The sequence below is a fragment of the Hippoglossus stenolepis genome, chromosome 10, assembly GCF_022539355.2.
Source record: "Hippoglossus stenolepis isolate QCI-W04-F060 chromosome 10, HSTE1.2, whole genome shotgun sequence".
Classification (NCBI taxonomy): domain Eukaryota; kingdom Metazoa; phylum Chordata; class Actinopteri; order Pleuronectiformes; family Pleuronectidae; genus Hippoglossus; species Hippoglossus stenolepis.
Window position 1 is genome coordinate 26,557,334 of NC_061492.1, and position 3,801 is coordinate 26,561,134.

Sequence of the window (3,801 nt, forward strand, 5' to 3'; positions counted from 1 at the left end):
AAACACTCAAACAATTGTCGCGTATCAAAAGTGAATTCTACACTGGCTCAATGAAACTGAGGTAACGGCCTGGCACACACAAGTGTGTGAAACCGCTCTGATGGCTCACTGCTTAGTGACGTGACCATGCACGGGTCACAATGAGCTTGAACTGGATTCCAAATTGAGTTAGAAGCGTTTGTCAAGAATGGAAACTTGCTTTCACTCAAGACCTTCTGGGAGACTTGGTGAGAAACCAGAGTCAGCATTTTGGAGCGAATGTAAGTGGTTCAGGGATGTATTGCTTAGGCAGGCTTAAAAGCCAATCACAGTAGTCAGGGCAGGAGGTAATAAAGACGTGTATAATTTTGGTTGGCAGATGGGGGCGGGTTGGGAATGTTGCATACTGGGATCTGACATGCGGAAAGCAAAGAGAGGCCTACCGTGAAGGTGGTGACTCAGACCGAGAGGCTCCTCTGCTGCTCTCCAACAGAGGGCCATGCTGACTCTGGTTTCTCTTCATAACGCACAAGTCTTTCGCCTTTACTAAAGACTTCCGTGGAGAGGAACAAACATGAGTTGAATATATTTTTGGCAGGCTTTGCTGTATGGCTGAGCCTTATGAAATTGTGAAAAGTCAAAGAGCTGTCTAGGTCAGAAATCAAGCGCCACAAAGGAGAGCTTGGGCGGAGGTGATAAGCAGCAGCCATTGTTATGCACACCTACGAACGGTACCACAACAGTGAGATTTGTGCCAAGAGCTTGGCGTGGACATCCAACACTTGGGGCTTATCGCCTCGGCCTTGGCTAAGATCAAGTGTAGTATCTGTTCTTATCAGTTTAATATCTGATATGTCCTCTATATGAGGACTACATATTAAGCAGATTTTTGGCATGAGGGGCAGAAATTTGGAGCTTGCTCCTTTCTCTCCACGCATCGACTCTAGCATTGCAGTGCCGCTGGGAACGGTGCACTCTGTTCTTACCTTGTAGAAAACCAAACACTCAAACAATTGTCGCGTATCAAAAGTGAATTCTACACTGGCTCAATGAAACTGAGGTAACGGCCTGGCACACACAAGTGTGTGAAACCGCTCTGATGGCTCACTGCTTAGTGACGTGACCATGCACGGGGTCACAATGAGCTTGAACTGGATTCCAAATTGAGTTAGAAGCGTTTGTCAAGAATGGAAACTTGCTTTCACTCAAGACCTTCTGGGAGACTTGGTGAGAAACCAGAGTCAGCATTTTGGAGCGAATGTAAGTGGTTCAGGATGTATTGCTTAGGCAGGCTTAAAAGCCAATCACAGTAGTCAGGGCAGGAGGTAATAAAGACGTGTATAATTTTGGTTGGCAGATGGGGGCGGGTTGGGAATGTTGCATACTGGGATCTGACATGGAAAGCAAAGAGAGGCCTACCGTGAAGGTGGTGACTGTGACCGAGAGGCTCCTCTGCTGCTCTCCAACAGAGGGCCATGCTGACTCTGGTTTCTCTTCATAACGCACAAGTCTTTCGCCTTTACTAAAGACTTCCGTGAGAGGAACAAACATGAGTTGAATATATTTTTGGCAGGCTTTGCTGTATGGCTGAGCCTTATGAAATTGTGAAAAGTCAAAGAGCTGTCTAGGTCAGAAATCAAGCGCCACAAAGGAGAGCTTGGGCGAGGTGATAAGCAGCAGCCATTGTTATGCACACCTACGAACGGGGTACCACAACAAGTGAGATTTGTGCCAAGAGCTTGGCGTGGACATCCAACACTTGGGGCTTATCGCTTCTCGGCCTTTGGCTAAGATCAAGTGTAGTATCTGTTCTTATCAGTTTAATATCTGATATGTCCTCTATATGAGGACTACATATTCAGATTTTTGGCATGAGGGCAGAAATTTGGAGCTTGCTCCTTTCTCTCCACGCATCGACCTAGCATTGCAGTGCCGCTGGGAACGGTGCACTCTGTTCTTACCTTGTAGAAAACCAAACACTCAAACAATTGTCGCATATCAAAAGTGAATTCTACACTGGCTCAATGAAACTGAGGTAACGGCCTGGCACACACAAGTGTGTGAAACCGCTCTGATGGCTCACTGCTTAGTGACGTGACCATGCACGGGGTCACAATGAGCTTGAACTGGATTCCAAATTGAGTTAGAAGCGTTTGTCAAGAATGGAAACTTGCTTTCACTCAAGACCTTCTGGGAGACTTGGTGAGAAACCAGAGTCAGCATTTTGGAGCGAATGTAAGTGGTTCAGGGATGTATTGCTTAGGCAGGCTTAAAAGCCAATCACAGTAGTCAGGGCAGGAGGTAATAAAGACGTGTATAATTTTGGTTGGCAGATGGGGGCGGGTTGGGAATGTTGCATACTGGGATCTGACATGCGGAAAGCAAAGAGAGGCCTACCGTGAAGGTGGTGACTGTGACCGAGAGGCTCCTCTGCTGCTCTCCAACAGAGGGCCATGCTGACTCTGGTTTCTCTTCATAACGCACAAGTCTTTCGCCTTTTACTAAAGACTTCCGTGGAGAGGAACAAACATGAGTTGAATATATTTTTGGCAGGCTTTGCTGTATGGCTGAGCCTTATGAAATTGTGAAAAGTCAAAGAGCTGTCTAGGTCAGAAATCAAGCGCCACAAAGGAGAGCTTGGGCGGAGGTGATAAGCAGCAGCCATTGTTATGCACACCTACGAACGGGGTACCACAACAAGTGAGATTTGTGCCAAGAGCTTGGCGTGGACATCCAACACTTGGGGCTTATCGCTTCTCGGCCTTTTGGCTAAGATCAAGTGTAGTATCTGTTCTTATCAGTTTAATATCTGATATGTCCTCTATATGAGGACTACATATTAAGCAGATTTTTGGCATGAGGGGCAGAAATTTGGAGCTTGCTCCTTTCTCTCCACGCATCGACCTAGCATTGCAGTGCCGCTGGGAACGGTGCACTCTGTTCTTACCTTGTAGAAAACCAAACACTCAAACAATTGTCGCGTATCAAAAGTGAATTCTACACTGGCTCAATGAAACTGAGGTAACGGCCTGGCACACACAAGTGTGTGAAACCGCTCTGATGGCTCACTGCTTAGTGACGTGACCATGCACGGGGTCACAATGAGCTTGAACTGGATTCCAAATTGAGTTAGAAGCGTTTGTCAAGAATGGAAACTTGCTTTCACTCAAGACCTTCTGGGAGACTTGGTGAGAAACCAGAGTCAGCATTTTGGAGCGAATGTAAGTGGTTCAGGGATGTATTGCTTAGGCAGGCTTAAAAGCCAATCACAGTAGTCAGGGCAGGAGGTAATAAAGACGTGTATAATTTTGGTTGGCAGATGGGGGCGGGTTGGGAATGTTGCATACTGGGATCTGACATGCGGAAAGCAAAGAGAGGCCTACCGTGAAGGTGGTGACTGTGACCGAGAGGCTCCTCTGCTGCTCTCCAACAGAGGGCCATGCTGACTCTGGTTTCTCTTCATAACGCACAAGTCTTTCGCCTTTTACTAAAGACTTCCGTGGAGAGGAACAAACATGAGTTGAATATATTTTTGGCAGGCTTTGCTGTATGGCTGAGCCTTATGAAATTGTGAAAAGTCAAAGAGCTGTCTAGGTCAGAAATCAAGCGCCACAAAGGAGAGCTTGGGCGGAGGTGATAAGCAGCAGCCATTGTTATGCACACCTACGAACGGGGTACCACAACAAGTGAGATTTGTGCCAAGAGCTTGGCGTGACATCCAACACTTGGGGCTTATCGCTTCTCGGCCTTTGGCTAAGATCAAGTGTAGTATCTGTTCTTATCAGTTTAATATCTGATATGTCCTCTATATGAGGACTACAT

General features: G+C 46.7%; 7 non-coding genes and 1 pseudogene across 7 annotated transcripts; all 8 read left to right on the top strand.

Moving 5' to 3' along the window:
- Positions 1-482: 482 nt before the first annotated feature.
- LOC124853403 lies at positions 483-594 on the top strand. Its single transcript, XR_007033746.1, has one exon. It is a non-coding gene; the product is annotated as a U5 spliceosomal RNA (small nuclear RNA).
- A 174-nt stretch (positions 595-768) lies between these two features.
- On the top strand, positions 769-959 carry LOC124852714. Its single transcript, XR_007033137.1, has one exon. It is a non-coding gene; the product is annotated as a U2 spliceosomal RNA (small nuclear RNA).
- A 499-nt stretch (positions 960-1,458) lies between these two features.
- On the top strand, positions 1,459-1,569 carry LOC124853634. The gene has a single exon (XR_007033974.1). It is a non-coding gene; the product is annotated as a U5 spliceosomal RNA (small nuclear RNA).
- A 178-nt stretch (positions 1,570-1,747) lies between these two features.
- On the top strand, positions 1,748-1,934 carry LOC124854180. Its single transcript, XR_007034428.1, has one exon. It is a non-coding gene; the product is annotated as a U2 spliceosomal RNA (small nuclear RNA).
- Positions 1,935-2,436: 502 nt separating this feature from the next.
- On the top strand, positions 2,437-2,549 carry LOC124853192. The gene has a single exon (XR_007033535.1). It is a non-coding gene; the product is annotated as a U5 spliceosomal RNA (small nuclear RNA).
- Positions 2,550-2,728: 179 nt separating this feature from the next.
- LOC124852879 lies at positions 2,729-2,920 on the top strand. Its single transcript, XR_007033297.1, has one exon. It is a non-coding gene; the product is annotated as a U2 spliceosomal RNA (small nuclear RNA).
- Positions 2,921-3,422: 502 nt separating this feature from the next.
- On the top strand, positions 3,423-3,535 carry LOC124853193. The gene has a single exon (XR_007033536.1). It is a non-coding gene; the product is annotated as a U5 spliceosomal RNA (small nuclear RNA).
- A 178-nt stretch (positions 3,536-3,713) lies between these two features.
- Positions 3,714-3,801, top strand: LOC124853073 (annotated as a pseudogene).